The sequence below is a fragment of the Vombatus ursinus genome, unplaced genomic scaffold (genome assembly GCF_900497805.2).
Source record: "Vombatus ursinus unplaced genomic scaffold, bare-nosed wombat genome assembly UNPS02004691.1, whole genome shotgun sequence".
In the NCBI taxonomy this organism is placed as follows: Eukaryota; Metazoa; Chordata; class Mammalia; order Diprotodontia; family Vombatidae; genus Vombatus; species Vombatus ursinus.
The window spans coordinates 4,571,751-4,595,763 of NW_020944469.1; positions in this window are offsets into that span (position 1 = coordinate 4,571,751).

Below are 24,013 nucleotides of genomic sequence, written 5' to 3' on the forward strand. Positions count from 1 at the left end.
CTGAGACCCCAAGATACACAATTCACAGTTATTTACAGGTCTCTTGATTCATGTACGGTGCAACAAAGTCCTCTAGAAATTGGTACATGTATGACACAAGATTACATTTTGCAGGTCTTTATGTCCTAACTTTGTTCTTTCCATAATATCTCAATTAGCCCTTTACAAGGTTTTCTTACTTCATCATTTTAATATAAAGATTAATATATAGGCATGCTTATTATGGTCACATACTTAAGATACACACTTCATAATGATGACAGTCACACTCCTAAGATTAGCTAACACAGGTATTCTCTTGGAACCATACTCTTATTATAAATCACACAGTTACTTCTTATCCTATTAAAATGATTGTAGCTGACATGATTAGCAAAGCAAAGCATTCAAGGTATTGATAATTGATCTTTTTCCATGAATGGGAGACACCTTGTTGGAAGACAGCCTTCCAAGTGTCATTTTAATTTAATAAATCAATCAAATGCTTTTTCTTCTTTTTTCTTTTATTTATTTTGATTTATCAACAATCATTTCCATAAGCTTTTGAGTTTTAAATTTTTCTCTCCCTTCCTCCCCACCTCCCTCCCCAAGACGGCATGCAATCTGATATAGCCTCTACATGTACATTCCTATTAAACATATTTTCACATTAGTCAGACTGTAAGGAAGAGTTAGAACCAATAGAAGGAACCCCAAGAAAGAGGAAACAAAACAAAACAGAACAAAAAAAAAGAGCAAATAGTATGCTTTGATCTTCATCCAAACTCTGTAGTTCTTTCTCTAGATATGGATAGCATTTTCCATCATGAGACTTTTGGAGATGTCTTGGATCATTGTATTGCTGAGAAGAGCTAAGTCTATCAAAGTTAGTCATCACACAACATGGCTGTTACTGTGTACAATGTTCTCTTGGTTCTGCTCACTTCACTCAGCATCAGTCCATACAAGTCTTTCCAGGTTTTTCTGAAATCCACCTACTTATCATTTCTTATAGCACAATAGTATTCCATTACATTCATATAGGACAACTTGTTCACCCAGTCCCCAATTGATGTACTTCCCCTCAATTTCCAATTCTTTGCCACCACAAAAAAGATCTGCTATAAATATTTTTGTACAAGTGGGTCCTTTTCCCATTTTTATGATCTCTTTGGGATACAGCCCTAGAAGTGGTATTGCTGGGTCAAAGGGTATGCACATTTTTATAGCCCTTTGGGCATAGTTCCAAATTGCTCTCCAAAATGGTTGGATCAGTTCACAACTCCACCAACAATTCATTAGTGTTCCAATTTTCCCATATCTTCTCCAACATTTATCATTTTCCTGTTTCATCATGTTGGCCAATCTGATAGGTGTGATGTGGTACCTAAGAGTTGTTTTGATTTGCATTTGTCCAATCAATAGTGATTTAGAGCTCAAATAATCAACAAACAACAAAGTGGGATACTGTTTCCTCTAGATCAGTGGTTCTCAAAGTGTGATCTGCATATCCTTAGGGGCCCTTGGGACCCTTTCCCAGGTTGCAACTATTTTCATAGTAACACTAAAATGTTAATTGCCCATTAAAATATTCCTTCCTTTTCCAATTACATGTCTGTGTGAGGCCAGAGTCTCTTCACAAGTTTTAACCAAAGCAATTCAATGCAGAAGTGGACATGAGTATCCAGCTGTCTTCTGTGAAGTCAGACATTCAAGATATTTACAAAAATATGCTAAACAATACCACTCTTCTCACTTTTAAAAAATTGTGATTTTTCAAAATAAAATATTATCTGTTAAAGTATAATAGATTTACTATTATTTTTAAATGAATTGATAAATATTTTTAAAATTTACAGTTTTAATTTCTAATATGGTAAATATAGATGGATACATATAACCCACATCAACAAAAGCTCTTTAGGTCCTCCATGATTTTTAAGAACATTAAGGGGTGGGGCAGCTAGATGGAGAAGAGGATAGAGCACTGGCCCTGGAGTCAGGAGGACCTGAGTTCAAATCCGACCTCAGACACATAACACTTAACTGGCTTTGTGACTCAGGGCAAGTCACTTAACCTCAATTGTCTCACAAAAAAAGGAAGGCTAAGTGGTTTTAAGATTAAAAACTTTGTGAACCACTAGTCTAGATCTTTTAATCTACTGTAAGATGGTGTTTTAGGAGCCAACTAACATAGGCCAAGCCCCTAATATTTTAGGTTCCATATTGTAACAAAAGAAGAAACTGATAGGTCATTTAACTGTTAATAAAAGGAGGTTTTAGCCATAGCACAAAAAAAAAGATATTCAACAAGGATATAGTCCTCAGTTCAGGTATATGTGCTCACCACCACCCCCTTGTCTCCATGATGGCACATTTGGCCAGCAGGGCAAAGTTCATTGAGTCATGGCGCCTTGGGATATCCACAAAGTCTGAAGGATTCCAACTCCACAAGGGTGGCCATCTTTTTTAATCTCAGGTGACCAAGGAATCCCTATTATTCCCCTGAATCATTCAGATCCAAAGAACAGCTTCAATATCTTTTAAGGAAAAACTTTCCTGATTTTCATGGTGCTATCTTAGGACTATTTTAGGAAAAGATAATCGAGCCTCCATAGTGGGGGAATATGATTGATAATATTGTCCCTGACACAGATGATAAAGATGTGATTTCCAGTGGAATAGTACTTGCAAAATCCTGCCTGCTCTCTCAACAGAGCTGTCCTCTATGCATGTGTAGTTTTAGCTTCATAAAATCATTTATATGGATGGGAAGGTAGGTTTACAGGTCAGAAGTTGATACTGTTACCTTTTTTTAATTACTGAGGCCCAAATTTTTACACACCTTCCTCTATTTCAGATACCTTGCAAATTAACTTCTTAACACCTTAAGAGTTGTGTCATTTCTAGTATGAACCCCCTCAAGGTATGCATAGTCTAATGCAATTGCTTGTCTCATCTTTGTACTCTTTACTCCCATTTCTGCCTCCTCTATAAAGTGCATCCAGGACTGTGATATTAAAGTTCAAGTATGGCAGCTCTACTGTCTAAGACAAAGAAAAAAGTTTGTCATAAAGATCTCTGCAGATCTTTTCCATTTTTCTTTGGTTGTCCTTCCATTTTCATACTCAAGTGCCTTTAGAATGACTTTGCTTAGTTGGATCTCTCACCAACTTCTCTTTATGTCAGTTTAACCCCTTCCCCCTGCTGCTTTTCTCTTTTTTATGAACTGACCTTGCTCATAATTTTTCATCAACCTTCTCTATAAAATTTTACAAATGAATTTATATCATAAGCCAGTGTTGCCCTTGGCTTCCATCTCTCTACTTGGCAAGTAAGTCAAGTATTTGCTGACTACTCCCAAAGTATTTCATTATGAATGTGGTAGAGGACAGGGTGCTGTTGTCACATTTGATGAATGGTGACGTGTATAAAATGAAATACAATTTGTCATGTAAACTCTTCAGAATGCCTACAAAGTCTGCTTTCCCAGTTAAAGTTTCAATTTCTGAAAGAAGTCTTGCTCAGGCTGGATTTTATTACACTAGTGTGAAATACAGAGTTAAATGTTTCTGTTGTGGCTTAATGCTGGATAACTGGAAACAAGGAGACAATGTTATTGAAAAACATAAACAGCTGTATCCTAGCTATGGCTTTATTCAGGATCTGATTTCAGTTAACAATCTGGGAACTTCCTTTCAGTATTTTTTTTCTTTGATGATGAATAATGCTATGGGTTTACTCTCTCAGTGCTTTTTATAGACTCTGTTGGTCTCCTTGTTATGGCAATTGATTTATATCAGTCAAACTTCTCTATGAGATGATTATAGTATGTGTGTTTGTCCTACCTTGAAATATTTTGGGGAATTGGGATAAATTAAATAGGAAACTTTGGTCGTGAAGACTGTTTAAGATGAACATTATTCTCTCTTTTTCACACACACACACACACACACATGCTGTAAACAGCAACCTTTTATTTCTGTAAGAAGACATAAATGAGGAAAAAGAATGTTCCTCAAATTTTTTATACTGAAATTTTCACTAACTTTTATAATCAGACAGGCATGTCAAAGAACCTGACCACAAACAAAAACTGTCACAGAGATTTAAAAAATGTCCTCTCTTTGGGATCTAAAAGAGGAAATCTTAATCAAATTGCTTATCTGTAAAAATAGTTTAATAAAAATATAATTTTTAGTTTTTTATTCTTAATATGGCTTAGTGTGTTCACAGTATATTAGTTCAGGCAAATCCTAAAACTTAAAAAAAAAGTGCTTTCAGGATGAAAGTGAGTACCTGCAGTATATATTTTTAAATCCCACATGAGAGCTTGGAGGTCAAACATTATACAGAGGGACCACTTATTTCTTCCTGTTTGGAGCAAGAATTTGCTATCTGAAAATGGCCAGTTTCATGGCAATTTTAGCAGAAAATGACCCCATTAAAATGCCAGAAATACAGCAACAGAAACCAATATTGAAAAACAGTCACTTTAAAAAAGGAATTCGAGGGGCAGCTAGGTGGCGCAATGAATAGAGCACTGGCCCTGAAGTCAGGAGGACCTGAGTTCAAATCTGACCTCAGACCAAACACCTGACACTAGCTGTGTGACCCTGGGCAAGTCACTTAACCCCAATTGCCTATAAAAAAAAAGGAATTTGAGTTCATGAAATAAAACTGAAATAAAAAAAAACTACCTGAAGCCCAAGATAAGGAGACTTATCTGTAAGTTTTTTTTTATTGGCATCAGTGAAATGAGTGTTAAAGGAGATCATTTATACAGAAGACTGGAAAGGGGTGGGGAGGCAGGGGAGTATCACTAATTTAGTTCTTAGATGTCAAAGGACTAAATTAATAAATATAAAGATAATAGAATTACCGAACAGCTTACAGGGTCTTTCCTTGCATTTAATAGTAAGAGTTGTGCTTTTTTTTAAACTTTGTTTTTATCTTTGGAATGAATGGGAAAAAAACGAGCAGGCTCTAGATCAGGGGTTCTTCGCTTTGGATCTAAGAACTTTTAAAATATTTATTTTGATATATGGATTTTGATAAAATTGGTTTCCTTTGTAATCCTATGTATTTTATTTCATTCATTTACAGACATTATTCTGAGAGATCAATCAAGATTTATTAAGCACCTACTATGTGCCAGGCACTATGACTGCCAAAGGGAAGTCCATAACACAATAAAAGGTGGAAAACTTTGATCTAGGCCAAATTCCTCATTTTACAGAGGAGCAAACCAAGGTCTAAAGAGAAGAGACTTGTCTTGTCTAAGTCAGACTCAGGAATTGAACTCAGACCATCCAACTCCAAATCTAGTACTATTTCTACTAGATAGTCGTCTCTGTGCAGATGTTGTCATCGAGTCATTTTTCAGTTGTTTCAGACTCTTCATGGCCCATTTGGGGTTTTCTTGGCAAAGGTCGTGGAGTCCTTTGCCATTTCCTTCTCCAGATCATTTTATGGATGAGAAAACTGAGGCAAACGAGATTAAATGACTTGCCCAGGGTCACCTAGCTAGAGGAGTCTTCCTGACTCCAGGCCAAGCACTCTATTCACTGTGACACCTAGCAGACCCTGGTCAGAAGCAATGAAAAAATTAGAAGTGGCTCAGAGAAACACCCCCTCCCACATCGATAAGCTTAAAGAGGCAACTGAATTAGCTTGAGTCATGTCACCATGAGAGGTGAGGGAGAACAATCTCAGTGTCTAAGGTTTAGACAGGCAAAATTTGAAGGTGACATTTGTCTTTGTTGCACTAGCCTCTCTTTTCTGTGTCCCTCTTCTAGGTGGTGCAATGGATGGAATGTCGGGCCTGAAAACAAGAAGACTCCTCTTCCTCACCTCAAATCTGGCCTCAGACACTTCCCAGCAGTGTGATTGGGCTATCACTTCACCCTTTTTGCCTCAGTTTCCTCATTTGTAAAATGAACTGGAGAAGGAAATGGCAAACTACTCCAACATCTTTGCCAAGAAAACCCTAAATGGGATCACAAAGAATTGAGCACGATTGAAATGACTCAACAACAACAAACTTCTTCCCGCTCCCATTCCCACTATGCAGCTAACCCGGCTCCCATATTACTTTCAGTCATTATAAGTCTACACCTGGAAGAAACCTCACAGGCCATCTAGTCCACCCTCCCCATTTGAGAGATGAGGAAACTGAGGCCCAGGTAACTTAAATTACCTGCACAAGGTCACACGGGCATTTAGCTCTCAGAAGAAGAATATGAACCCAGGACCATTGCTCTTTCCATGATCCCAAAGAATCCCATTAAGTCACTAACTATTGCCAACTTTAGGTGTGATCTTTCCCAGGGATATACCACACCAAAAAGGGGCCTCGGAAGAAGCAATGGCCTCTAATAAGGCCCAAAGAAACAAACCTATAAAAAAATCTATAAAAATAAATCTATAAAATATATAAAAATTTTATAAATCTATAAAATAAAAAGCAGGGAATTTAAGGGAAGAACAACCTCAAATCTTACTACAGCTGCCTACATGAAAGTCTGGCCCTGACTAAAGCCTACTCCATCCAGGACTCTGCTGCACACCTTAACTTCCGATTTGGATCTCCTCGGCCTTGGTCCCAAACCTGGGCCCTCTCCATAGATTAGACTTTACCGTAGGCATTTTACTATTGCACAGTTCTCACAATTTGGCAGTGTGGAACCATATGGACCAGACTGACCATACCCATGTAATAGAGCCACAGCCTTGGTACCACTTTCCATGTAGGGGACATTGTATCCATTGGCTTCCATAACTATGGGACCAGGTAAATAAAGCACTTTGTAAACCTTAAGGGGAAATAGCTGCACTATTAAGACAGAACACCTCACTGTGATGCAGAAGTGACCCTGGGGTCCCAAAGGATGTGCCAAAAGAGCACACAGACCCTCTGAGGTCCCACCAAATTCCAAAGCTTTCAAGCATGGAATCACAGACAGTAAAAGGCGAGGTTTGCTGACGTTTAGAGGGGTGCATTAGTGGATTGACCATAACATCATCATTCTTTTTGCTACGACAGTTAACTAAGACTCTCTCCTGAGAAAGCAGGGTCCTGCCACATGTTTTCTGACACGTGGTACCCAGGGTTTGTGCCGACCACCAACCTCTTGCCCATTCCTGCAACTGCACAACAAGATAGACAAAGTTGATTCTATGGATTTTCTTCTTCTTTCTAGTTCTGATCTTTTATGGCTAGAATAGCACAGCTTTCTGATGTCTTAAGCAATAGGTCACTGAGGGGTAATAGAGGGATTTTTTTAAGTGTACTGGCTTTAACATAGTCATTGGTCACATTTGCTAACCTTTTCCCTCAATTTCTCAGCCATCTGAGGAAATGAGGGATTTAACCTGAATGACTCAGACACAACCTGATCTGTGAGCTAAAGAGTTTGTTAAAAGACAATAGTCCACTGTGCATGATACCCTTAAGCAAGCTAGTTTAGTGCTACAGAAAGCAAAGAAATAGGACACATGTCCGGGTCTAAAATCTAAAGTTGGATATTGGCGGTATTAATTACTGGGTACTCCTGGGTCACACTGTCTCCTCACCAATTTGCTTTATTAATATACAAAAGTGATGAAATTGGAACCACAAGGAGGCATATAAACTGAGGACGACTCCATCCCTAGGAATCGAGCTTGTACGAGAATTTTTTTTTTTAAATCTGCACCTGCTCCCCGTAAAACATAGCAAGCCATTCAACATATGAAAATATCAGTGTCGGGAGTCTGAGTAAATGATAAAGAAATAAGGACATCAATGATAAATGGGATGAAACTAAGTAACCGACATTATTGAACTGTCATCAAAATGGATTTAGATGGGTGGGAGCCTGATTTTCCCCAAACATGAGACATTGAAGTCTCCTTAGAACTTTTGAAGGGGGTGAAGCAATTCAGAAGCTAGGGCTTGGCCTTTGACTATCCATATTTGGTCATTTTCTCTTCGGGCACGTAAGGGGCAGTAAATCCAAATTACCAGCCCTATACAGATCCCTATGTACTCCTTGCTTTTTGTTCTTCCAACCCATTCATTCGGTACACAAAGGGGCTGGGGCCTACAGAAGGAGGGGATTGGGGGCACCCAGAGGCATCTCCCAACAATGCCTGTGAGGCTGTAGTTTAACTCTTCAGCTGATTAATATTCCACATAGACAGAAGCCAGCCTGACTCAGGGCCTTGGCTTAAAGAGCAGATGGACTGTGGCCACTGCTTCTCAATTGATTCATTATTTAGGCCATTAATTTTCTTCTCACCAAAAACATCTGGCGTCTGATGCTTGGGGATAAACTGATATGAGCTGCAAGCAAGTTTAATAACAGGTTCATCTTCTGGAATTGCAGGTTAAAGCCACAGACAAAAGTTCAAAAAGTATTTTAAGGGAAGAAACACGGGACACACTGCCCGGTTTAGAAACATTTTCAGAAAAAGAATTCTTTTTTTTTTCTAGTAGGTATACACTCACTTTCTAATAACCTGACATTACAAGTATTTATTCTGGAGAGGAGGATTGCTGGTTCAATATTTCTCATGTCTCTATCCCATAATATCCCACACTCACAGTCGTGAGTCTTTGAGTCTACAAGACGCCATAGCAAATCAAGCTAAATCACATTTCGGTTACCAGGGCCAGCTCACAGCCAAGTTTGTCTTTGGTTTCCCCCCTACCTCTGCCTGGTCTCCTCGTTCTGGGCCCCTTTCCAACATCCTTTGTTCCCCCTCTACCTCTTTGAGTTTGGTAGGTGTCGATTCAATTTGTAGATTCTCATTTGTTCTCTCTTTTATTGACCTAGACATTCAAGGGATTTGAATTTGCCACTAAGTACTGTTTTGTTTACAGGCCAGGGATTATTACATGTTGTATCTGTATTCTCTTTCTCATATCATATATATTTTTAGCTGAAAGGGACATCTGAGGGCATCTATTTTAACCCCTTCATTTATTTTACAGATGAAGAAACTGAGGCCCAGAAAGAAGTGCTTAAGGTCTCACAAGGAGTAAAGGGGCAAAGCAAGGATTCAAACCCAGGTTCTCTGACTCCACATCCAGTCCTTTCTCTGATGAAATCTGGTATTGTTTTTTTTTTTTTAATCGTTTCCTCATTCACCTAGTGATTATCTTTTTTTTTTTAACTTTCCATAAGGGCCTGTACCTTTTCTTTGTTTAATCATCATTTAGTACCAGTTTTCTTGCATTCGACTTGATAAACATGGTATATAAGGGCTGTGCTCTTCTGTATTTATTCATGTCAGCTCTATGGTCCAAAACATTATTGATATTTGGGGGAGTTCCAGGAATACTGGCACAGGTACTAGAGGCTTGGCTTGTCCCATTGAGTTCTCTCTCTCTTTCTTCCTCTCTCTCCCCCTCCCTTCTTCTGATGTGTGTGTGTGTGTGTGTGTGAGGTCCATATTGTTAAATACTGTTTAGCTCTGTTATCTTTTCATGATTTTTGTCATAAAAGTAGGGGCATTAGATGCTCCCAATATTTTTTCTGTCTCTTCTCGTAAGATTTTCCTCTATTAGTTTAACTGTAAAATTATTAGTTTTGTGTGTGTGTGTATATATATATATATATATACACATATATATGTATTTAAAGCTGCCATACTCTCATTTTGCATAGAACCTTTGAGCATAATATTTATCTTTTTAAATCCTTTCTTTCTGGTTTGACCTCAGCCTTGTCTGACATTAGTACCACTTGTATTGCTCAGGATTTGGCCATAGGATGGTAAATTTTCATTGTCAGTCTATGTAGATTGTTTTAAATCAACTGTGATTTCTGTAAACTTTAACTTGTAAAATTCTGCTTTTTAATCCATTCTATGGATCTTTTATATTTTATTAGGGAGCTTAATACTTTTGCCTTTAGTGTTTTGATTTGTTAGGTTTGTCTGTTCCATGGGAAAGACATATCCATTTTCATATTTTCCATTTTCCTATTGTTGATGCAAACTTACTAGGCCTAGCCTGCACGGTGCTCCTCTGGCTGACATGAATGTCTCTCAGCAGCTTGGACTTGGACTTCTCTTTTTCTTAAAGGAAGGAAATTCACTTTCCAAATAACTTCAAACCCTTCTGCCTTTTAGGGGGCTGGTGCCTTTTCACTGTCTGTCCCCCCTCCCTATCCAAATCTGCTCTCAGCAAACCTGCGGACCAGTGGTGTCAAACTCAAATAGAAACGGAGGTCACCAAACCATATGTATGGATCCATGCTGGCTGCATAGTGACTTGGTTTTAACATGTTATATTATCTATGGATATTATATTTTATTTCATTAAATATTCCCAATTATATTCTAATTTGATTTGGGCATCACTTGGGATTGTTGTGGGCTATGTATTTGACATCTCTGCAATAGACAGTATGCTTCTTGAGGGCAGGCATAGTTTTGGGATTGTCTCTGAATCCTTGTTACCTTAGCACAATAGGGATCTAGGAAATGGTCACTACACATAATTGAGTTAAGTTTAACTGAAGATGATGTCGAGAAAATAGTTTCACCATCCGATTAACTTTATAATGTGAAAGTGTATGCGTTTTACCCAACAAAGCACTGTTAGTCAGGAAAACTAAACAAAACCTTCATCATTGTGTATTTGCGACAAGAAAGTACAATCATGCACCTTATATGACTGATGCCAAGTTGGATCTGATCTCTGTCTAGATCAGAGATGTGGATGCCAAATAACCCCCACTCCCAACTGGGCCTTAGGTTCTGGCCTCTTTACCTTTGGCTGCTCAGGTTTGTATACCTTTGGAATATAAGAGAATGAATATCATTTTTCATTTGGCACAGTGTTCTATAATTTCATTATGCCTCAGCCTGGGAACACAAGGTACAGTTTCAGCTTTGGACTTTGACATTTCTGTTAACTGATGTTTTTTCTGTCATCATATGAGGGAAGAACCTTAGGCTGATCTTCAAAACTGAAGTCAGAAAACATCAGTAACCAGATCTTTGGGGACCTCATCAGCCTTATGGCAGTTTCAGAAGCAGAAAGTCAATCAAGTGGATGTTATCACACCATTGCACTATCTCTGATCAGAAAAGGCCCTCCCTAACCAACAAGCTGAAGAGGCATGGTTTTTTGAGAGCCTCTAGTGTAGGGGGTATCGCTATCTCCAGAGGTCTCCCATTTCACTTTCAGAGAGCTCTGATTGTTAGGAAATTATATGTATGTATGCATGTATGTATGTATGTATATATATATGTGTGTATGTGTATACACACATGAGATGGAGAGTTAAATATGGTCATTATGTCAAATGTTGTCATCTTAAAAAGTTGTCCTTTGGTACAAGGAAGTTTCAATCTGGAGGAGGGTGAAATAACTATAATATATAGACAAAAGGCATCAAATAAAACATATTTTAGGCATAAACTCCAAGGAGGTCAAAGGCAGGAGTCACATAGTTAGTGGAATATTACTAGTGGCACTTGTTGTTGAAGCAGACAACCTGAATCCATGGGGAGTGGCTAGATGAGGTGTGGAAGGTCTGTGCAACGGAATCTTACTGCCACATAAGAAATGATGACATGAAGAACACAGGAAGGTATAGGAACACTCACTGAGGCCAAATGAAGCAAGCAAAACCAGTCATCCATGATGACTCCAACAATGTAAATGGAAAGAACGATAAAAATCCAAACTGAATACTGTATAATAATTACAACAATCAAGCTTGGCACTGAAGAGTTATGATCCGGTATCTCCTCCCCTTCCTTGCACAGGTGGACAACCACAGAAGCAGAGCATTGCCTAACACTGTCCGACTACATCAATTAATTCGAGTGAACTAGTTTTTTTCCCCCCTTTCTTTTTTATTCCGTGACATAGATGATGGCCCTCAGAGGCAACCCATAACACAGCACAGAGGACACTGGGCCTAGAGTTAGGAAGACTAGAGTTCAAATCCAGCCTCAGATACTTCCTAGCCATGTGACCTTGGGTAAAGACAAGTCACTTAACTTCTGTTTGCTTCAACTTCCTTAAATATAGAATGAGAATAATCATAATAGCACCTACCTCACAGAGTAGTGGAGATCAAATGAGATAATATTTGGAAGGCACTTAGCACAGCTCCTGGCACACAGTTGGCACTAAATAAATGTTTATTCCCTTCTTTTCCCCTCTTGAAGTAGGACAAGGGTAGCAATATATTTGAAAATGAAAGTAAGGTAAAAACAAAAGATGCTGATAAAAGTTCTTTATAAATCCTTTTAAAAGTCTATTTTTGGCCTTTAGAGAGAGCTAATGTAATAGCAGTAGGCTACAGGGAAAATGCCACATGGTTACTGCGGAGACTAGGCCCAGGCATCAGCTTAGAAAAATAAGTGATGAAGGCAAGCTTCAGTGAAGAGCAGAATTGGCCTTAAAAACTGCTAAGTAGAGATTGCTTCTGGTAAACTGAATGAATGAGACACAGATCAGGGTAAAGGCGGGAATTCCAAAAAGCTTGGTATCAGAGAGACTTCGAGGAAGGCCAAAAAAGTCAACACAGACCTCAAACCTTGAGAAAGACTCCTTGGAGGTTGAGTTAGGAAGGTGCCATCCCCAGCCAGGGAGCACAGCAGGAGAGCTCTGGAAGAGCAATGCAGACAACACTTCAGATGACTTAGGCCAGTGCTGCATGCCTTGGGCAATCTGGCTCTTTTGATAAAATGGAATTGAATTCCTCATTCATAATCCAAATGAGCAATGCTGGATAATGCAGGACTTTGATTTATTGCAAAATCCCCATTCCTAACCCTGCTTGATGTCCATGCAAGTGAAACTGAAATTGTTGCCATCAAATTGAAACGCTGAGAAAAGTATCAGCTTTGGAAATCGGCAAATGAAAGGCTTGTCAGGGCAATATTGTGTGGGCTGATGCATCTCTTTAAAACTTCAGGGCCTTCATTAAAAGATCCCTATTAGAGTCACTAATTGGCAGATTGGTTTCCCCATGAGGAAAGCATCTAAAGCAAATTGGAGTACAGCCACAATGGGGAGAATGACAACCCTTGCATTGCAACATTTATACTTTGCAGCAAACCGCTCTACCACGACAGCATAAGCCAACTGAAAAGCAGTTATCATTAGATGACTATTGGGGGCATGAATGATGCACCATTAAATGTTTATAATTAATTAAAAATGTACCAGATAAAGCCTTTTTAATGAATGTAGGTAAGTAACACCAATATTGTTCTTAACCTTCACCTATAGTTCTTTCTTTGTTTTGTACATGCATGTGCGAACACACACACACACAGACACACACACAGACTCAGAAACACCAAACAGTTGATGAAACTAGAGAAAACAACTGTATGTTCCCACACGTGAAGAATGTTCACCCACCCCCCAAAACCCTCACACTGCAAATTATTATAGCAACCAAAATATTCCTGAAGTACTTTTTGCAGCAGTAAAAAACAGGAGACAAAGTGGATGTCCATCAATTTGGCAATGACTCAACAAACTGTAGTACATGACTATAGCTGAATATGATCATATCGTAAGAAATGACAACTCGAGGAAAATTCAGATAAACATGCATGAATTGATGCAGAGTAAAATAAGCAGAAGCAGGAAAGCAAGGTATAATCGAATTTTATAGTTGGGAAGGACCTCAGAAGCCATTCTGTGTAAACTATCACCACAATGGAATTCCCATGATAACATCCCCAACAATGGGTCATGGAGCCTCTGCTTTAAGCCCTCTGGGCAGGGGGAAGCCACAACCTCCCTAAGGCAGCCCATTTCACTCTTGGATAGCTCTAATTGTTAGACAGATTTTCCTGACACAAAACCCAAATTTGCCTCATTACAACAACTAAAGAATATAAAAGAAAAGGCCAAACATTGTGTAGTTTTAACTTCCAGCTTTGGACCAGGAAAAGAGATGGGAAAATGTACTTCCTTTCTTTCCTTGGGGAAGAGGAGGACAATGGGAACAGAATCTTACATGTCAGATGCTGTCACTGTGTTGGTTGGTTGTTTTTCTTTGTTATATATAAAAAAGGCTCTTTCTCAAATGGATAAGTGAACAAAGGATATGACCAAATAGTTCTCAAAAGAAGAATGGCCAACTATTAACAGCCATATGAAAGATTGCTCCAAATCACTAATAAAAGAAATGCAAATCAATGCTGAGGTTTCACCTTTTACACAGCAAATTAGCAGAGATGACAAAAGATGGGAATAGTCAACTTTGGAGGCAGGCACACTAATACACTATTGGAGCTATGAATTGGTCCAACCATTCTGAAAAGCAATGTGGAATCATGCTAAAAATAAACTGACTTCCCTTTGACCCTGAGATCTCACTTCTAAGCCATATACCCCAAGGAGATTTTTGTAAAAACCCAGAAAGAAAGGTCCTATAAATACCAAAATAGTAGTTATAGCAGCACTTTTTAATGGAAGCAAAGAATTAGATACAAAGTAGGTACTGATAAATTGGGGAACAGCTTAATAATTTTTGGCATATGAATATGCTGGAATATTACTGCACCCTAAGAAAAATCAGGAAGAATTCAGAGAAATCAGGGAAGACTTACATGAAATTATGGAGAATGAAGTAGGAGAACCTGACAAACTATGAAAAATGACTACAACAATGTCGGCAGAAAGAACAGAACAATGAAGAAATTGACCATGATGTTGGCCCTCGAGAAAAGAAGAGAAAATGAAAACGTACCTTTCCCTTTATTTCGGAGGCTGAAGACTATGGCTGTTAAACAGTTCATATGTTGGCAGACATGGCCAACGTGTCCGTTAGTTTTACTAAACTAATTTTTCTCTTTTTCGATATTTGTTAAAATAAGATAACTTGCTGGGTAGGGGCAGGAGGAAACGATATATCTGGAAATAACTGTGATGTGAAAAGAAAAGTATCAGATCAACTTGATAAATCTTCTTTACAATAAAAGATGTTTCACTGATTGATAGGTATATATGCAAATGACTAAGAATTTTAAATAAAATGCATCAAAAACTTAAATAAGTGGCAAAAAAACCCCAATTTTTAAGAAGAATGTTCCAATGAATAAAGGGATCTTGCAATTAGGACTTGGGAACATCTGCCTTTGAAAAGCTAAATTTTGGAATGTAAAATAAAGCAAAAATCCCGCCAGTCAGAGAAGCTGTAATGTAAGGCCCTGATCTGAATGGGAGTTACTGGAGGATCAGAGAGGATGCAGAATAGTTCCAACTCTAGTCTTGTGGTAGTGAGTGTAACAGGCTACACTCTCACACTATAGCCATTATAAAATGAGCTATTCATCCATAGTAAGAGTACATGTTTCATATCGTCTTTTTACAGGCGCTTTATTGCCATCTACAAGAAAAATCAGTGCAAACTGGGTCACTCTCTCTCTCTCTCTCTCTTTTTTTTTTTTTTTGCTAGGCAATGGGGTTAAGTGACTTGCCCTGGGTCACACAGCTAGTAACTGTCAAGTGTCTGGTCTGAGGCCAGATTTGAACTTGGATCCTCCTGACTCCAGGGCCAGTGCTCTATCCACTATGCCACCAAGCTGTCCCAGGAGTCACTCTCTCTTGACCCAAATCTCTGATTCTCAACTGGCGCGATGCCTTATGACATGTGGCAGCCTCCACCTGAGGGGTTAAGGCCCATATGTTTTCATTCTTCCGATGATGGGAAGCTCTTTAAACATATACAATTAGGTATAGAATTTGAGCTTTATCATGATCAATGAGCATATACATGTATATGGAAATGCTCAGTAATAGTCAGATCATTAGGACTTTATATATAGTCTTTCAGGCCTCCTTCCTCATCCTCTAAACTCCAAATCATAACATTAAACTAAATGGCAAGAATTAGGTCTCAATTTGGTTAATTCTATCCACATTTGCCCAGGGATAACATCAAGAAGTATGACATGCTTTGGACTATATATCTATTCATCTATCTATATCTATATCTATATCTATATCTATATCTATATCTATATCTATATATATCTTTAGAAAAGTAAGAAATCACATTGCAGAACTGATGAAAAATATTCTGGGGAGTTGGGAGGGGCAGCAAGTAACCTTCTCACTTCGAGTTTGGTTTGATGTGCATGGGAAGGAGGTGCAGCAGGGCGGGGGTGCGTGGTTGGGGGGTGGTAAACTGGCCTGGGAGTGAGCTGATTGCCAAAGTCCCTGGGAAAAGGAGCAGGAGAGCAGGACAAGTAGTGAGGAGATCAGTGACCATGAGAGACATGCAGCCACTTGGCTCCAAATCCCCCTTTGTGACCCCTTGAACAAGCCACATCCTGCACCTTAGAGCCTCAATTTTCTCATCCATAAATGTGATTAATACTAGGGGCTTCACCCACCTCAGGGTCACATGGGAGTAAAGCACTCTGCAAACCTTAAAACACTATATATGCACAAGCTATTATTTGGATGCAAAATGATTTCTGAGTTGTTGTTGAGGTTTTGTTTTTGGGTTTTTTTTGACAAAACTATCGAGAAATAATTTGGGAGCCATTTGGGACCCAATTCTAGTACTTGGAAGCATGGAGGTTGTACCAACACATGCAAACAGCTCCACTGTCTGAATGAAACCGAGAAAAGGTCTGGAAGGAGCTCTGAGAACTCGTGGATTCACAGCTGGAAGGGACCCTAGGACAAGCAGTAAATGGAAGCTGTTATTCATCATTATAAATGGCTAGTCTCTTCCTTAGAATTAGTCAATATTTATAATAAACTGAGTAAATTCTGTTTAAAGAAAACAACAACAACAAACCAGGTGCTTTATTTAATGAACTTTTTTCCCCCCTAAAATCACCAAACTCAACTGACACTTTTGAAAAAGTAGAGACAGGAAAAAAATCCGAATCACAATTTCTCCCAAAGATTCCTCATCTCATCTTAGAAATTGCTGTCCCATCTCTTATCTCTTCTGGAGCTCTCAGCCTCCATTGTCTTCTACTAATCCTCATTTTGATCCTCTTGAGGGGCAGTTGCCACCCTGGTGAAGAGGCCTCCCCCCTCCCCTTTCCTTCCCTCCCTTCCCAGCTTAGGCCCTCAACTTCCTACGAGAGTCTGGAAGAGAGCTGGAAGTGGGTTCCTCGCCATACTTCGTGAGCCCCTCCAATCACACCAGACACTAGCAAGAATGTATGGGGAAACAACCCAAAACACTTTGACCATATAAGAAGAGGGGAAAGACCCTGGCCCTGGAGTCAGGAGGCCCAGATCTAACACTGGTGCCCTTAGTTCTGTGGTCTTATTTTATTAGCACACAAACACATTTCCCTTAGAAATCTTTTAAGGGAAAGATGTGGTTTTCAAGGGAGAGGGAGAGAAAGCCTGCACAAAGGGCAGTGGGAAGAAAGTACAATAAACCAACACCTGGGGATAGTCCGGCCCATGAATCCCCTTTTGGCCTGCTCTCTGAAAACTACTTGGGTGGAAGGAGGCCCACTCATCTGCAGGGAGTAGTTACCTGGCTTACAGGTGAAAGCACTCTGCTCAAATACCTTCCTGGTTTACCCCCCAAAAATGGAGGGCCACAACAGCCCCAAATTTAAATCCAAGGAAAGCTTGACAGTACATGGTTCTTGCCAGTCTGCCAGAGCTCAAGGCTGAGTCACCCTAGCTTTAGTTTTGCGTCTTATTTTATTGTTTCTTCCTCCAACTCCCCTCAGGGTGGAGGGAAAATGCTCGCATCTCCTGGTCCCACACAGTAGGCACTAGTGAATAGTTCATTCATGGGGAACCATTTGTCTGGGAAGCCTTTTTTTTTCCTTGGTCTGCTCTTAGGCCCTGGCCGTTAGGGCCCAGGATGAGATGTGATGAGCCTTGCAGGAAAAATTAAAGAAGATGTAAACAGTACATGCCGACATTTTGCAGCATCGCTAAGAATAAATTGCGCGAAAGGCAATTATGCAAGTTTTACTGGATCCATTAAAAAGACATTAAATGCACAGCTGTTTTAAGTGTCTTTTAAGCTGATAAATTAACTGTCTAATAAATTGTAAGATTTGTCAGCTAATAATGCTATTTTATCTGCTTTAACATATGCCTTCCTAGTTCATGAAGCGTTATTGTAAGTGCCAAGAGGAGATAATGTGCATTTTACAGTGTTATGTCTTAAGTGGAATGGATCATTGGCCATGAAGAAGGGGGTTAATAAATCTCCTAGGCTTTGTTAATTGCACTCAATGAAGTGTCACTGTGAAAACACAAAAGATGGGCTAGAGAAAGCTGAACATAATGTCTTTCAGTTTTACAATTAACAGTTCACTAGGCAAATCGACCAAAAAGACCATAATTTGTTGAAGCCTTATTAACTTACATTTTCCTGGCCAAGGTCATAATTGTGAATGGCTTGAAGCTATCTTTGAATGCTCGTTGCAAAGAGTAACCTTGCTTGAGAGAATGAACATGTTTCCTCTGAGTGGCGTGAGGGGCCAACCAGGTTCAAGAGAACTAAGGCAGCGCCATCCAACAGCAAGTCTTTCCAAGCCTTTCCCCAGCAAGCACGTGGGTTTGTCCTTGACATGAGAAAAACACCATTTTGAATAGCTTGTCTCAAGATGCTAAGTGGAGGAAAAGAGTATACACATAGCAGCGTGAAATTAAAAGACTACTTCAGAAGCCATTAAGTAGAAGCCCCTGGAAATAAACAAGCTGTAATTGATATGAAATTGGCGCATTCTTTCCTTTTAAACTTGAGCACAGAGACTTCAGTATGTTCTCAAAGTGAGAACCACCCATTCAAATTTGTTTCCCACAAGTTGTTGGAAAGTAATAATAATAGTCCAACTTGTTCATTCAGCAGAGCGAGATGTACCTTGCTCCCCACTCTGCCACTAAGAAGGGCCAGAGAGCAAATGCCTGTGGGTCCACACGTCGGGCCAGACAAACCCTACAGATGCCCTACTGGGCCTTTTCAGTAATCCAATAGCAGAGGGTGAGACAATGGAGCCATATACTTGGCCTTTTAAAAAATCCAGCCTTCACATGTCTGGACAGTTACTACATATTTCCACTGTTGCTTTTGGTATGACATGAACAAAGATGCACATATCACAAGAGAAAGTTGGCCAAGAGAATCTGTATTATCCGTTTCGTTCCTCCATATCCATTGCATCTTATCTGATCCTTTCTACCCCCTGAAGTTGGCAAGATAGATATTTGAAGTCAACGCTCATCTACTGTCTGCCCACTACATTCAAGATATTGCTATGCTATAAAATAACAACAATCCTATAAAATGTAGTTCGTGTCTTCAAAGGGATTATAATCTAGCTGCACCCTTACGTCTTCTTCCCCCCTTCTTCCTCAATTTCTGTCTTTTGAATTCTTGCCCATCTTCTAAGACCCAGCTCAAAAGCTACCTCCACCATAATGCCCTATCCCCCCAAAGTCAGAAATGGTTTTACCTTCTTCTGACCTTATATAGCATTTGGTGCTTCTCACACTAAATTTATTCTAGATAACTAGATAGAAAAAAAAGACAAAACATTTATTAAATGCTCGCTATGTGCCAGGCACTATACTAAGCACAGTGGGTAGGAAGACAAGAAAGCAAAACTGTTTTTGCTAACAGCAGAAGAGCACACACAAAAGGGAGCTGGAAGGTGGGCCCATAGAGGTGGCATGGTTTGGACATAGCGACTGGGAATCAAATTGGAGGCTGGCTTCCATGCCAAAAGATAAGGAAACATGACTATTAGACAAGGTAAAAAACTCCATGAATCAATCCTGGAGGACTTTAATACCTAGAACTTTTCACTCAGCATTTACCACAAGGAAAACAAGCAAACTGGCAGACTTGCTCGAGTGCTCATCCATAGAACATGGAACCCCACAGCTACAGTGACTCTGACAACTCTCTTCCTTGCTCACCATGTAAAAAATGACAAATGATGATTTGATCCAGCTACATAAAAGAAAAAAGAAGAAGAACAGAGCAGACTGGAGATATGTACCAGACCTGAGAGAAAGGGAATACAAAAATCAGAAGAATGGGACAATTCCTCTCTTCCCTAAGATTACTGGAAACCCCAACCAGTCAACCCTTAAAACCCAATGAAAGGGGCAGCTAGGTGGTGCAGTGGATAGAGCACCGGTCCTGAAGTCAGGAGGACCTGAGTTCAAATCCGGCCTCAGACATGTAACACTTGACACTTACTAGCTGTGTGACCCTAGACAAGTCACTTAACCCCAATTGCCTAAAAAAAAAAACCAACAATGAAAGGAGGATGAATTCAGCCACTAGTGGCCCACCACAGCCACTGGTGTACCGGTGGAAAGGGCAATACCAAAAAGGGAAATGACATTATCAGAGAACACAAGAAAAAAACTCCAACACCAGGAACATCAAAAGAAATATCAAGGGAGACAAAGCAAAGGAAAATTCAGAAAATGGTATATTAAGAGAAAATTACAAAAAAGTTTGGGGGAGAGAAGAAGAGGGGAGATTTTTAAATACTTAACTGAAAAAGGAACAAGAAGGGACACAAAGGAGGAAGAAATAAATATATAAACATAATAAATATATAAAGGAACAATTCAAAGAATCTAGGAGAAAGTTGGCAAATGGGAAGGAGCCTGTAGGATTAAACTAGCATCAAAGTATTTTAAGCAAAACTAATCACAGGAACAAAGTACTAACTTAAAGGAAGAAGTGGAGCAAAACAAATATAAAGCAATACAAAAACTAAGCAGAGGAAAATGCAAGCCTAACAATCATAACTGTAATTGTGAATGGACTGAACGCTCCAACAAAATGAGGACGAAAGGACAAGCATGAAAACAAAACCCAATAATGTGCTGCACAGAAGCACATTTAAAGAGTAAATATACACACATTGAAAATGACAGACTAGAAGAGAATTTACTGGGCATCATGTGAACCCAAAAAAGCTGGAGATACTATAATGCTCACAAAGTAAAAATAAAAATTCATATCATTAGAGATAAACAAGGAAACTTACACAATGAACCAATATCAATACTTGACATAAAGTCAACAAATGTCATAGTATCTAAATTCAAAAAGGAAAAGACGGTTGAATTTCAAAAGGCCAGGCAGTATTGCAATAATTTTAGGAGACTGGAAAGGCTGGAAGAGGGCAGGTTATGAAGAACTTTAAATGCCAAAGTTTACATTTGATCCTCGAAGTAATAGGGAGCCACCAAAGCTCAGTGAGCAGGAAAAGATGACATAGCCAGACCTTTACTTGAGAAAAATCACCTTTGCAGCTGAATGGAAGTGAGATTGTGGTGGAAAGAGTCTGGAAAAAGAGAGATCAATTAGAAGGGTATTGTAGCAGTCCAAATGAAATGCGACAAGGGCCTGAACTAGTGTTGCAGCTGTATGACTGAAGAGAAGAGAAAATGTACAAGAAATGTTGTGAGGGGAGAGAGAGGATTTGGCAATGGATTAGACCTGCAAGATGAGAGTGAGGAGGACACTAAGGTTTGAAGTCTGAAAGTAAACAAAACACCAAACATAGGGAAGAAATGTCAAAAGAAACCAAAGAAGTAAATCCAGAAGAGTACAAAGAAGAACACAGCGAGTACAAGCAAAGCCTCAGAGGAAAAAAAGAAAAAGATGACTTAGTCACATGGACTATAAGAATGGCTAAAATAAATGAGGCGGGAGATAAAAACATAAAATTAGAACAAAGTGGAACACTTTACCCACAAAATGACTCATAGGAAAAAAAGAAAGGAATAGATCAGAATTAAATAAGCGGAGAAATATTGGAACAAAGTCCAAATATTTGAAAAAATAAAAAAAAATCTAAGGATCTACCATTGAAAAGAACTGACCTAGAAAATAGTTTGAAAAGAGATAATTTAAGCTAAGTTAGGCTGACATTAAGCAATGTCAGATGGAAGCAGAACCACATGGTATCCCTATGTGCGAAATTGCAAGATCTAACCCTTCTCCTCTGCTTTCATCACAATCAGTCTCTATCCCAAAGGCCGTGGCATCTTTTTTCTAGCTATGTATCTAGAAAGCTATTAAAACTTAAATACATTGAATATCATAGACACCATTTCTCAAGAAACTGCCCCCCCAAAAAATCTACCCAGATCTATTAGAATCAGAGGAAAAAGTGAAATTAGGGGAAAAAATCTAATCACTTCTGGAAAGAAACCTTAAAATGAAAAGAAACAGCAATGTTATACCCAAAATTCAGAGCACCCAAAACAAAGGGAAAATGCTGAAAATAGCGAAAAAAAGAGTTCAAGTGTGAAAGAACCAGTTAGAATCACACAAGGCTATACTGCAACTACTATAAGAGAGGAATTCTTGAAATATGATATTCCGGAAGGCAAAAGATAAATACTTAAAATGAAAAAAAAAAACCCTGAAAACCTGAAAAATAATCCTAATGATTAAAAATGGACCTTAAAAAGAATATAGAGTTTTCAGACATTACTGATTAAAAAACCAGAGCTGAGTAGAAACTATGAAATTCAAACACAGGGGTAAAGGGAAATATGGAAAGGTAATTACATTCGAGCAATTAAAAGGGGCTAAATTGTGATGAAGTGCTTACATTTTAATAGTGGAAGAAGAGACAAATAAATGTTCCTTCAGAATCCTACAGCTTGGTGGCACAGTGCATAGAGTTAGAAAGATCTAGATTCAAATCCAGCCTCAGACATTTACTAGCTGTGTGACCCTAGGCAAGTCACTCAACCTCTCTGTCTCTTTTTTTTTTTTTTACAGATAATGAAATTATATTAATACTTAAGATATAACCACTGAATATCATCTAAGGACCGAAAGGAAACATCAACTTAGAGGGAGAAATAGATAGCAAAGCTATAATAGTTGGAGTCCTCAATGTGCTCCTTTTAGATTTAGATAAATCTAAAAGGCAAAAGATAAAATATAAGGAGATGAACAAATGTGACAGATCTTTGGTGATTATAGAATAGGAAGAGAAAGGAATAAAAGACTGACCAAGTGCCAAAGCAGAACAACAACATGAAAATGCAGACAAGCAGAAATACTAAGCATATCCTTCACTGACTGCAATGTAATAAAATTACAATAAAGAGCATTTAAAGAAAGGATTTAAACTGAAGGGGAGGTTAAATAATATGATTCTAGTGAAGTGAATTATCATAGAAACAATAACTTCATCAAAAAAGATGGTAACAATGAGATAACACACCATAGCTATTGTGAGGAAGCAAAATCAATTCTTAGGGGAATATTTTAGGTTCCTAGCACTTAGCCCAGTGACTGGCACATAGTAGACAATGAATGTTTATTGATTGACTAAATACTTTCATCAGCAAAAGAGAAAAAGTACAGATAGATGAATTGGGCATGAAACTAAAAACTGTAAAAGCCAAAAAAAAGTTCTTTAAAAGCCACTAAAATCAAAATAAAATATGTGAAACTCTAAGATGAGAAATAAAATCGAAAAAAAACCCCACAAAAACATTGAATTGATAAATGCAAACAGAGAATGATATTTTAAAAGAAATCTAATAAAATAGAAAAAGTTTTAGTTAATTAGATAAAAAGGGAAACTAAATTGCCAATTTCTAAAATTAAAAAAATAATTCATAGCAAATGAACAGGAAAGAAAGGAAATTATAACGAATTATTTTGTTACCAATTATTTTTGTTACCATATTATATGTTACCAAAACTGCCAAGTTAAAGGAAGTGGATGAATATTTACAAAAATATGAACTACCCAGATAAACAGACCACCTGTCACCTCCTGAAAGAAACCCCTAAATGAAAATTCCAAGCCCCATTATAGCCAAAATCCAGAACTCCTATGTCAAGGAAAAAATATTATAAGCAGCCAGAAAGAAAGAATTCAAGTCTCAAGGAACCACTGTCAAAATCACACAAGATTTAGCCTCCACAACTACAAAGAAGCAAAGAGATTGGAATATGATATTTCAGAAGGCAAAGGATCTAGGCTTACAACCAAGAATAAACTACCCAGTAAAACAGTATAATCCTATGGGAGGGGACCGGGGGAATGGACCTTTAACAAAACA